Raw genomic sequence first — 13,935 nt, 5'->3', positions numbered from 1 at the left:
AAGAGATAACCCGACTAGATGTACTGATAGACGAACCCGTCTACTCCAATCTAGGAAACTCTGGCATTACTAAGGTAACAGTTTTGGCATGGAAATTAAGGATGGCATGATATAGGGATAACTAGTCCCTGCCCAGGATGACCTCAAAGTCGGTCATATCAAGTAACAGAAGGTTTGCTCTAGTCTCATAACCACAGAATGTGACCACACATGATCGATAGATCCGATCCACAACCACAGAATCGTCCATAGGAGTGGACACATAAACAGGAGTACCCAAGGACTCACGAGGAATATCTAGGAAATGAGCAAACAAAGACAATACATATGAATAGGTAGATCCTGAATCAAATAACACCGAAGCATCCCTACCGCACACAGAAATAATACCCGTGATCACGGCATATGAGTCCACTACATCTGGTCTGGCCGGAAAAGCATAGAATCTAGCTGGAGTGCCGGCTGGCTGGCCTCTACTAACTAAACATTAGTTGGCTGACCTCCCCTTGCCTGGCCTCCACCTCTAGGATGGCCCCTACCCGACTGTCCCCCACCTCTGGGCGGTCGGACTGCTGGTTCTACAATCATGGGCTGATGACCCTGTTGTACTTCCTTGCCCCGAAGTTTGGGACAGGTTCTCTTTTTGTGACTCGGATCTCCACACTCGTAATAACCTCTCGGTACCATAGACTGCTACCCCGAAGTCTGACCCTGATGGAATGAATACGTACTAGAAGAACCCTGAATGGTTGGTGGGCGGTATGAACTCTTTGGCATGGCGCTGAAATAGGCACTGGAAGAATCCTGATGAGCTGGTAGGCAATAAGAACTCTCTGGCATAGCACAAAAATAGGGTCACGCTGGAGCACCCCGAGAAGGTGGTGGTGCTGGATATGTGGCCCTGCTAGGCTGACCCCTCCCAAACTACCCTCTGCCCCTGGCTGGGGCACCTCTAAACTTTCCAGAGAATCGAGCCCTATTGTCCTGTTGTATCTGCTCTCTACCGCTCTGGCGGTAGTCCTCTATCCTCTGAGCAATCTCCACTACTAGCTGATAACCAGTACCCATCTCAACCTCCCGGGCCATACTAGCCCGAATACTCGGGTGCAACCCCACAAAATATCTCTGCACTCTCTCTGCGTCGGTAGGAAGTATCATGAGTGCATGGCGAGACAACTCAGAGAATCTCGCCTCATAATCGGTCACTGACATCTGACCCTGCTCGAACTGACCTCATAACTCTTCCCTCTGAGAGGGTGGAATATACCTATCCAAGAAAAGCTGTGTAAACTGGTCCCAAGTCATGGGAGGAGAACCCGCTGGTCTGCCAAGAAGATAAGACTGCCACCATCTATGGGCCCTGCCCTCCAGCTAGAAAGTAGTGAAATCCACCCCATGGGACTCCAATATCCTCATGTTGTGCAGTCTGTCCCTGTACCGGTCAATGAAGTCCTAGGGATCCTTATGCCGCTCGCCCCCGAAGATAGGAATGTGTAGCCTAGTCCATCTGTCCAAGAGCTTTTGTGGATCGCTTTCCGCAACTGGTCTAGGCTCAGGTGCAACCGCTGCAACTGGCTGGGCTCCGCCCACGAGTAGTATACCCGGAGTCTGATATACTGCAGCTGCATGCCCCGGAGCCTAGGTAGTAGGGGTCTGTGCTCCCCCTCCCTCATGAGTTGTGGCTGGGTCTGGTGAAAATAAACTAGCATGAGTCACAGTGTCCATGAACCGTAGCATACGGCCCATGACCTCCTGAAAACACGGTGCTGACATGAAATCTATCGGGGCTGGCTATGTGGTGGGCACCTCGTCCTGATCCTAAATGATGGGATCCTTCACTGGATCCGCTGGTAGTGCTACCGAGGAAGCTCTGGGATGCCCTAGTCTCCTACCTCGGGTCGGTGCCCTCCCCCGACCTTTGCCTCGACCTCAAGCAACGGGGGGAGCAGCTCCTCCCGGGTCCGAAATATCCGCCATACGCGTTCTCATCATCTGTGAGAGAATAAGAGAAAGGGTTTTAGTATACCACCAACTACACGATAGGAGATGAATAAAGAGTAGTTTCCTAACACCCTATAGCCTCTCGAAGATAAGTACGAACGTCTCTATACCGATCTGCAAGACTCTACTAGGTCTACCTATAACTTGTGAGACCTACGTGAACCTAGTGCTCTGATACCATGTTGTCACGACCCAATTTCCATCTTAGGCCGCGATGGCGTCCAACAACATTTTTAGGCAAGCCAACACTGATCAAACTAATGGTTTCCCATTTAAATAAATTACTAAGTGGATAACATTTCTTCATTTGTTTAAAAGATTTAGAAATTTGCAAATGTGACATAATTAAACGGAAGCAAACGAGTACAAATTGTAATCATGTAAACAAATCCAAAATCATAAGTCTACTAGTGTGTGTGCGAAGACCTGGTGTCACAAGTATGTGGGTAATCTAGTAGAATATACAAAAAAACACTAGCCTACTGTCTGAAATGAAATAGACAAAAAAAAACATAAGAGAGACTCTAGCTGGTGCAGAACGGCTCGGAAGGCAGCTCACCGTAAAGTCTTGAGATGGGGATCAGATCTGCGCATCAGACAGGTAACCAGATGCACCTGCCTCAGATCTGTCATAACCCAATTTCCCTCTCTGTGTGACGTCGTGACGGCACCTAGTCTTTACAACTAGGTAAGCCTAACATTTTGCGGAATATTGAAATAAAAATATAAATTTAACCAATTATTCAAAAATACATAACAAATTCAAAAACCTGGAACATCGTGAATCACAAACTACAGAAGGAAAGATCTAGTGTCTCTATACATCAGAATCTAACAAGGAAAAATACAGAAGATAATGGACATGGGAAAGAGTAGAAGGGGACTCCGAGGTCTGCAGACGCGGCATATATACCTTGAAATCTCCAAAACTGTCTCGGCTCACTGATAGTGCGACTGATAAGGTACATCTGGATCTGCACACGAAAAACATGTGCTGAGAGTAGCATGAGTATACCACAATCGGTACCCAGTAAGTACCAAGCCTAACCTCGGTCGAGTCGTGACGAGGTCGGTTCATTGCCCTACTGTTAAATATATAATAGAACAATATAGAGTGTAATACCGCAATAAAATAAAGGTTGAAATTTAACAACAATGAAATCATATAAGGTAATAGCTCAGTAGACAGAAACAAAACAGGTGATCTCTTGAGATACCGTCTCGTTGTTCCAAACGTAAATGAGCAGGGGGATCTCCCGAAATACCGTTTCGTAGTCCCAAAGTAAATGTTCAGGGGAATCTCCCGGAATACCATTCCGCAGTCCCAAAGTAAATATGCAATACAGGGGGATCTCCCGGAATACCCTTCCGTAGTCCCAAAGTAAATATGCAGTACAGGGAGATCTCCAGGAATACCGTTCCGTAGCCCCAAAGTAAATATGCAAGACAGGGGGATCTCCCGGAATACCGTTCTGTAGTCCCAAAGTAAATATGCAGTATAGGGGGATCTCCCGGAATACCGTTCCATAGTCCCAAAGTAAATATGCAATACACGGGGATCTCCCGAAATACCGTTCCGTAGTCCCAAAGTAAATATGCAACGCGAAGGATAGAAATACAACTACATCACGAAATTCTTACAATTTAGAAGAATCAGGAAAATCACTAAGCATGCTGCACATAATTCACATAAACAATTAAGACACGTAGAAATGTTGTATTAGACTAAACATGATAGCTACACATATTGGAATAACTCAATTAAGAATGAAAATAAATTAGTACTCATTAAAATGGTATAACTCAAAATAACAGGAAAACATGTTGCTGCTCGGTAAGAAAATCGGGGTTTACCATAACTAACTCTTGTACGTACTCGTCACCTCACGTATACGGTGCTCACATAACACAATAGTTCCAAATCTTAAGGGAATTTCCCCCACACAAAGTTAGGCAAGCCACTTACCTCGAATCAAGCTCAATCAATCCGTAAGAATGCCCTTTCCACGAATATCCGCTCTGAATGGCCCAAATCTAGCCAAAAGCAATTACATATTATAATTACAACAATAATAGACTCATCTAATTAACGAAATCAACATTTTAATGAAAATTTCGAAATTAACTCAAAATTCGCCTGTGGGGCCCACGTCTCGAAATCGGACATAAAATACAAAAGCCAGTTCACTCATGAGTCTAACCATATCAAAATTACTAAAATCTGACACAAAATGGTACTCCAAATCCACCAATCAAACTTCCAAATCCCTAGCCTCCAATTCCTAATTTTCACCTTAAATACACACTAACTAGGTGGAAAAATACACGGGGAAGCAAGATTATTGATCAAAAATAAGCACAAGGGACTTACCTCAAGATATCTCTTGAAAACGCTCTCAAAAATCGCCCTAAACCAAGTTGCAAAGTCCAAAAATGACAAAAATCGCGAAGCCCTTCGGTTTTAACAACTGCCCAGGTATTTCTGCACTTGCGGAGCCTGGGCTCGCACCTGCGGGTGCGCTTGTGCAGAAATTGTATGCATCTGCGCAATTCACTTGCCCCCTCTGCCTTCGCACCTACGATGAAAGGGCCGCATCTGCGCGTGCACGCCTGCGGAATTCCCTTCCGCTTCTGCGGACCTTGCGCACCTGTGAAGACCCCTAACGCTTCTGCGGGCATCGCAGATGCGAAAAACCTCGCACTTGCAACCCCTGGCACTCCTCTATTTTCCCGCTTCTGCATCAATTTGCTCACACCTGCGGGCTCGCACCTGCGGGCAGACTTGCGCAGGTACGATTACAGCAGAACCAGCAAAAACACCAGATTTACTAAGTCCAATTTCATTCCGTTAAGCATTCGAAACACACCCGAGGCCCCCGGGACCTCAACCAAACCTATCAACCAATCCTATAACACCATACAAACTTAGTCAAGTCTTCAAACCACATCGAACAACACCAAAAATTATGAATAAAGCACGGATTCAAGCCTAAGAACTTAGAATTTTCCAAATTCTACAAACAACGCCGAACCACGTCAAATCTAGTCCGAATTACCTCAAATTTTACACACAGGTCAAAATGATACTGCGAACCTACAACCACTTTCGAAAATCCATTCCGAGCTCGATATCAAAATTTCCACTATCAGCCGAAATCGTCGAAAAATCTAACTTTCGCCAATTCAAGCCTAAATCTACTACAGACCTCCAAAACACATTCCGGACGCGCTCCTAAGCTCAAAATACTCAATGGAGCTAATGGAGTCGATGGAATTTCATTCCGGATCCGTCTTCACACAGTTCCAACTACGGTCCAAATTTTAAGACTTATGCTCTCATTTAGGGACTAAGTGTCTCAAAATACTACGAAACTCAAAACCAATCATCCTGGCAAGCCAAAATAGCAGAAATAGATATGGGGAAAGCAATTAATAGGGGTTCAGGGCTCTAACTCTCAAAATGACCGGTCGGGTCATTACATCCTCCCCCTCTTAAAACAATCGTTCGTCCTCGAATGAGCGTAGAGACATACCTGAAGTGGTGAAAAGATGAGGATAACGGCTGTGCATATCCTGCTCGGTCTCCCAAGTCTCCTCCTCGACCGGTTGTCCGCTCCAATGAACCTTCACGGAAGCAATGTTCTTTGATCTTAGCATTCTGACCTGCCTGTCTAAAATAGCCATTGGCTCCTCAACATAGATAGATCCTTGTCCAATTGAACTGAGCTGAAATCCAACACATGAGACGGATCGCCATGATACTTTCAGAGCATAGAAACATGGAATACCGGATGAACTCTTGCTAGACTGGGAGGCAAGGCAAGCTCATAAGCAATCTCCCCAACTCGACGCAACACCTCAAATGGACCAATGAACCTTGGGCTCAGCTTGCCCTTCTTTCCAAACCTCATAACGCCCTTCATAGGCGAAACCTGGAGCAAGACTCGCTCTTCAACCATGAATTCTACATCGCGAACCATCCGGTCTGCATAACTCTTTTGTCTGGACTAGGCTGTACGAAGTCTATCCTAAATCACCTTCATTTTTTCCAAGGCATCCTAAATCAAGTTCGTACCCAATAATCTGGCCTCACCGGGTTCGAACCAACCCACTGGGGACCGACACCGCCTACCATACAGAGTCTCATACGGTGCCATCTGAATGCTGCACTGATAACTGTTATTGTAAGCAAACTCTGCAAGTGGAAAGAACTGGTCCCAAGCACCCCCAAAATCTATCACACACGCATGGAGAATATCCTCTAATATCTGAATAGTGCGCTCGGACTGCCTGTCCGTCTGAGGTTGAAATGCTGTGCTCAACTCAACCCTAGTACCCAACTCATGTTGTACAGCTCTCCAAAATCGTGATGTAAATTGCGTACCCCGGTCAGAGATAATAGATATCGTTACGCCATGAAGCCTGGCGATCTCATGGATGTAGATTCGTGCTAGATGCTTAGAAGAATAAGTAGTCATCACAGGAATGAAATGAGCCAACTTGGTCAACCTATCCACAATCACCCAAACTACATCAAACCTCCGCTGAGTCTGTGGGAGTCCAACAAAGAAATCCATAGTGACCCGCTCCTATTTCCACTCTGGAATCTCTAACTTCTGAAGCAATCCACCTGGTCACTGATGCTCATATTTTACTTGCTGGCAATTCAGACATCGAGCCACATACTCTACTATGTTCTTCTTCATTCTCCTTCACCAGGAATGCTGTTTCACGTCCTGATACATCTTTGCGGCACCTGGATGAATAGAGTATCGCGAACTGTGAGCCTCCTGAAGAATCAACTCACGCAAACCATCTACATTGGGCACACAAAGCCTGCCCTGCATCCTAAATGCACCATCATCTCCAATAGTAACCTCCTTAGCATCACCATGCTGGACCGTATCCTTAAGGACAAGAAGATGGGGGTCATCATACTGACGCTCCCTGATACGATCATAAAGAGAAGATCGAGAGACCACACAAGCCAATACTCGATTCGGCTCAGAAATATCCAATGTCAAAAATTAGCTGGCTAAGGCCTGAACATCCAATGCCAATGGCCTCTCTGCTGTTGGTAGATATGCTAAACTCCCCAAACTCTCTGCCTGGTGACTTAAAGCATCGTCCACCATATTGGCCTTCCCAGGGTGGTACAAAATAGTGATATCATAATCCTTAAGTAGCTCCAACCACCTCCACTGACGAAAGTTAAGATCTTTTTGCTTAAACAGATGCTGCAAACTCCGATGATCGGTGTAAATCTCACAAGGAACACCGTATAAATAATACCGCCATATCTTCAAGGCATGAAAAATATCTGCTAACTCAAGGTCATGGACAAGATAGTTCTTTTCGTGCACCTTCAGCTATCTGAAAGCGTAGGCAATCGCCCTACCGTCCTGCATCAACATCGCACCGAGACTAATACGCTATGCATCACAATATACAGTATAAGACCCCGAACCTGTAGGTAATACCAATACTGTGGCTGTAGTCAAGGTTGTCTTGAGCTTTTGAAAGCTCTCCTCACATTCCTCTGTCCACCTGAACGGAGCACCCTTCTGGGTCAGCCTGGTCATAGGTGCTGCAATAGATGAGAATCTCTCTACAAAGCGACGATAATACCCCGCCAAACCAAGAAAACTCCGGATCTCTGTAGTTGAGGAGGATTTGGGCCAACTCTGCACTGCTTCAATCTTCTTTGGATCCACCTGGATCCCCTCACTCGATACTATATGACCCAAGAATGCCATTGAGTCTAGCCAAAACTGACACTTTGAAAATTTTGCATATAACTTCTTTTCTCTCAAGGTCTGAAGTGCAGTCCTCAGGTGATGCTCATGATCCTCCCGACTCCGGGAGTATATCAGAATGTCATTAATAAACATAATGATGAAGGAGTTAAGATAGGGCCGAGACACACTGTGCATCAAGTGCATAAAAGTTGCTGGGGCATTGGTCAGCCCAAAAGACATCACAAGAAACTCATAGTGACCATATCTGGTCCTAAAAGCAGTTTTCGGGATATTTGGCTCCCGAATCTTCAACTGATGATAGCTGAAACGTAAATCAATCTTGGAAAACACTCTGGCACCCTGCAACTAATCAAATAAGTCATCAATATGAGGTAATGGGTACCTGTTCTTTACTGTGACTTTGTTCAAATGGTGGTAATCAATACACATCCGTATAGAACCATCCTTCTTCTTCACAAATAAGACAGGAGCACCCCAAGGTGACACACTCGGCCGAATGAAGCCTTTATCAAGCAATTCTTATAACTGCTCTTTCAACTCCTTCAATTCAGGAAGAGCCATACGATATGGAGGAATAGAGATGGGCTGAGTGCCCAACAACAAATCAATGCCAAAATCAATATCTCTGTCGGGCGGCATGCCCGGAAGATCAGCTGAAAACATGTCTGGGAAGTCCCTTACTACTGGAACTGACTCAACTGTAGGGGTATCAATAATGACATCTCTCACATAAGCTAGATATGCGTCACACCCCTTCTCAACCATTCGTTGAGCTTTAAGAAAAGAAATAACTATGCTGGGAGTATACCCTAAGGTACCTCTCCACTCTAATCGCGGTAAACCTAGCATAGCCAGCGTCACAGTTTTAGCGTGACAATCAAGAATAGCATAATGGGGCAAAAACTAGTCCATGCCCAAAATAATATCAAAGTCCAACATGCTGAGCAATAATAAAATGGCTCTGGTCTCAAAACCACTAAGAGCAATCAAACACGACCGATACACGCGGTCCACAACAAGAGAATCTCCCACAGGAGTAGATAAATAAATATGGTAACTCAAAGAATCCCGAGATACGCCCAAATACGGAGCAAAATAAGAGGACACATAAGAATATGTAGAGCCTGGGTCAAATAATATCGACGCATCTCTATGATAGACCGGAACAATACCTGTAATGATAGAATCAGAAGCAACTGCCTCTGTACGAGCAGGAAGTGCATAATATCTGGCATGGCCTCCTCCTCTAGGGCGACTTCTACCTCCCCGACCTCTACCTCGAGCTAGTTGAGCAGGTGGGGTGGAAGCTGGTGCTGTAATCATAGCTTGAGGACCCGGTGGAGCACGCTGTGGCTGAAAAATTTATGGAGGTGCACCCCTCCTAATCCTGGGGCAATCCCTCACCATGTGGCGAGTGTCACCACACTCAAAACAAGCTCTGGGAGGGAGTGGCTGCTGTGACTGGCTCAGACCAGGTCTGCTAGACTGGCCGCTAGGAATACCCCGTTCAGGAGGCACACTAGATACTGGCGGTGCATAATAAGGCTCTTGGGGGTCTAGAAGGAACTGGAACACCGTTGGAAGCTGGAAGAGCTGAATGAAAGGGGCGGCTCACATAACCCCTACCATGGCGAGCTGCTGGGGCACGAGCTCCAGAATAATAACTAGCCTCTTGAGACCTCTTGTCCTCCCTCTCCTCTCTATCCCGAGCAAACATGCCCTCGAATCTCCTGGCAATACCCATAACCTGCTGATAAGAAATATCCATCTCCAATTCCCTGGCCATACTACTCCAGATGCTAGGATGGATACCTTCAATAAACCGTCGAACCCTCTCTCGAACTGTGGCGACTAAGGCCGGTGCATCTCGGGCCAAATCATTGAAGCGAACTGCATACTCTAACACAGTCATAGCACCCTAGCGCAGCTGCTCAAACTCCGCGCGCCATGAGTTCCTGAGGCTCTGAGGGACATACTCTCTCAAAAGCATGTCCGAGAACTGAGCCCATGTAAGTGAAGCTGCCTCAGCCGGATTACTCAACTCATAAGCACGCCACCACTGATAGGCTGCTCCTCTAAGCTTGAATGTGGTAAAATAAACTCCGTTTGTCTCCGCTACGCCCATAGTTCGGAGAATACGATGACACTCCTCCAAAAAACCCTAAGCATCATCTGTAGCCAATCCGCTGAAAGCAGGTGGGTGGTACTTCTTGTACCTCTCAAGTCTGAGATGCTCCGCATCAGAAGCTGCTGCCCTAACCTCGGGCTGAGCTGGAGCTACCGGCTGCATTGGTACAATCTCTGGAACCTGGTCGACCTGAACCTGCTGCTCTGGAGTACCGGCAACGGGAGTCTGTGCTCGTCCCCCGGCCTGAGATGTGGCAGGAGCAAGTGGAATCAATCCAGCCTGAGCTAAGGTGCTAAACATGCTCAGAAAATGGGCTAGAGTCTCCTGGAGGGCTGGTGCAGCAACAAGTATCTCAGGTGTCTGCCCTCCAGCTTGAGCTACTGGAGGCTCCTCTGTAGCAGCTCGTGCGGGTGCTCTGGCTGCACCACGTGGACGTCCTCGGCCTCTACCCCGGCCCCGATCTCTCGTGGCTCTAGCAGGGGGTGCGGGTGCCTGTTCATCAGATCCGCTTGTACGTGTCCTCACCATCTGTGAGAGAATAGAATACAAAAATTTAGAATCTCTGAAGTCAATAATTTTCTCACGACAAGGAATCAAAGTAGTGAAATTTTCCTAACAGTTGCGATCCGCAAGACTCTAATAAATCGGTTTGTGACTCACGACACCTACGAACCTAGAGCTCTGATACCAACTTGTCACGACCCAATTTCCTCCTCCGTGTGATGTCATGACGGCACCTAGTCTCTACAAATAGGTAAGCTTAACATTTTGCGGAATATTGAAATATAAATATAAATTTAACCAATTATTCAAAAATACACAACAAATCCCAAAACCCGGAACATCGTGAATCAAAAACTATAGAAGGAAAGATTTAGTGTCTCTATACATCAGAGTCTAACAAGGAAAAATACAAAAGATAATGGACATGGGAAATAGTAGAAGGGGCCTCCGAGGTCTGTGGACGCGGCAGATATACCTTGAAGTCTCCAAAACTATCCCGGCTCACTGATAGTGCGGCTGATAAGGTGCACCTAGATCTGCAGACGAAAAACATGTACAGAGAGTAGCATGAGTACACCACAATTGGTACCCAGTAAGTACCAAGCGTAACCTCGATCGAGTAGTGACGAGGTCGGGTCAGGGCCCTACTGGTAAATATATAATAAAAAAATATAGAGTGTAATACCGCAATAAAATAAAGGTTGAAATTTAACAATAATGAAATCATAGAAGGTAACAGCTCAGTACACAGAAACACAACAGGGGGATCTCTCGAGATACCGTCTCATAGTCCCAAACGTAAATGAGCAGGGGGATCTCCCAGAATACCATTCCGTAGTCCCAAAGTAAATGTGCAGGGGGATCTCCCGGAATACCGTTTCGTAGTCCCAAAGTAAATATGCAAGACAGAGGGATCTCCCGGAATACCGTTCAGTAGTCCCAAAGTAAATATGCAGTACAGGGGGATCTCCCGAAATACCATTCTATAGTCCCAAAGTAAATATGCAAGACAGGGGGATCTCCCGGAATACCGTTCCGTAGTCCCAAAGTAAATATGCAGTACAGGGGGATTTCCCAGAATACCGTTCCGTAGTCCCAAAGTAAATATGCAGTACAGGGGGATCTCCCAGAATACCGTTCTGTAGTCCCAGAGTAAATATGCAGCGCGAATGATAGAAATAAAACTACATCACGAAATTCTTACAATTTAGACTAAGTACCAGTCAGGAAAGAATCAGGAGAATCACTAAGCATGCTGCACATAATTAACATAAATAATTAAGACACGTAGACATGTTGTATTAGAGTAAACATGATAGCTACACATATTGGAATAACTCAATTAAGAATGAAAATAAATTAGTACTCATTAAAATGGTATAACTCAAAATAACAGGAAAACATGTTGCTGCTCGGTAAGAAAAGCGGGTTTTACCACAACTAGCCCGTGTACGTACTCGTCACCTCACGTACACGGAGCTCACATAACATAATAGTTCCAAATCTTAAGGGAATTTCCCCCACACAAAGTTAGGCAAGCCACTTACCTCGAGTCAAGCTCAATCAATCCGTAAGAATGCCCTTTCCATGACTATCCGTCTCTGAATGGCCCAAATCTAGCCAAAAGCAATTACATATCATAATTACAACAACAATAGGCTCATCTAATTAACGAAATCAACATTTTAACGAAAATTCCGAAATTAACTCAAAATTTGCCTGTGGGGCCCACGTCTCGAAATTGGGTAAAAGCCATAAAATACAAAAGCTTGTTCACTCACGAGTCTAACCATATCAAAATTACTAAAATCCGACACCAAATGGTCCTCCAAATCTACCAATCAAACTTCCAAATCCCTAGCCTCCAATTCCCAATTTTCACCTTAAATACACACTAACTAGGTGGGAAAATACATGGGGAAGCAAGATTATTGATAAAAAATAAGCACAAGGGACTTACTTCAAGAAATCTCTCGAAAATGCTCTCAAACATCGCCCTAAACCGAGTTGCAAAGTCCAAAAATGACAAAAATCGCGAAGCCCCTCGGTTTTAACCACTGCCCAGGTATTTCCGCACGTGCGGAGCCTGGGCTCGCACCTGCGGGTGCGCTTGTGCGGAAATTGTGCGCATCTGTGCAATTCACTTTCCCTCTCTGCCTTCTCACCTGCGATGAAAGGGTCGTATCTGCGCGTGCGCGCTTGCGGAATTCCCTTCCGCTTCTGCGGACCTTGAGCACCTGCGAAGACTCCTAACGCGTCTGCGGGCATCGCATATGCAGAAAAAACCTCGCACCTGCGACCCCTGGCACTCCTCCATTTTCCCGCTTCCGCGCCAATTTGCTCTCACCTGCGGGCAGACTTGCGCAGGTGCGATTATAGCAGGACCAGCAAAAACACCAGATTTTCCTAAGTCCAATTTCATTCCGTTAAGCATCCGAAACACACTCGAGGCCCCAGGGACCTCAACCAAACCTACCAACCAATCCTATAACACCATACGAACTTAGTAGAGCCTTCAAACCACATCAAACAACAACTAAAATCATGAATTAAGCACGGATTCAAGCCTAAGAACTTAGAATTTTTCAAATTCTACAAACGACGCCGAACCACGTCAAATCTAGTCCGAATTACCTCAAATTTTATACACAGGTCACAAATAACACTACGAACCTACAACCACTTTCGGAAATCCATTCCGAGCTCGATATCAAAATTTCCACTATCGGCCGAAATAGCCGAAAAATCTAACTTTCGCCAATTCAAGCCTAAATCTACTACAGACCTCTAAAATACATTCTAGACCCGCTCCTAAGCTCAAAATCACTTAACGGAGCTAACGGAGTTGACGGAATTCCATTCCGGATCCGTCTTCACACAGTTCCGACTATGGTCCAAATTCTAAGACTTAAGCTCTCATTTAAGGACTAAGTATCCCAAAACACTCCGAAACTCAAAACCAATCATTCCGGCAAGTCACAATAGCAGAAATAGATATGGGGAAGCAGTTAATAGGGGTTCGGGGCTCTAACTCTCGAAACGACCGGCCGGGTCATTACAAGATCCTGTACAATTAAGTACAGAAGTGTAGCGTGAGTACATAAATAATATGTACCCAGTAAGTATCTAGTCTAACCTCGAAGAAGTAGTGACGAGGGGTCGACTCCAACACTTACTAGGGACAATAACATGATAATATGAAATTCTAATTAAGCATGATATACAATAATAAGACTCAGAACAAGAAATAACTGAACAAGTCTTAAGAAATATATGAGAGCTTGAATCACGTCATTCCTTTAAAACATATGATCACACAAACAATGAATTTATACCGATTATGAAAGGAACTTCCAGTTCTATTATCACACATGAATACCACCGAGGACGTTCAGCCTGATCCAACATAAATGTAAATTATACACTGCTGAGGGTCGAACGACACAAACCATAGATGCATCTATTACCCCGCTCGCGGATCATACATGTGACGGTCAAATATATATCTATCAATAAATCATAAATCTTTCTTGATTCTTTTAA

Source organism: Nicotiana tomentosiformis, chromosome 1 (genome assembly GCF_000390325.3).
Source record: "Nicotiana tomentosiformis chromosome 1, ASM39032v3, whole genome shotgun sequence".
In the NCBI taxonomy this organism is placed as follows: domain Eukaryota; kingdom Viridiplantae; phylum Streptophyta; class Magnoliopsida; order Solanales; family Solanaceae; genus Nicotiana; species Nicotiana tomentosiformis.
Note: the sequence above shows the minus strand (reverse complement) of the source record.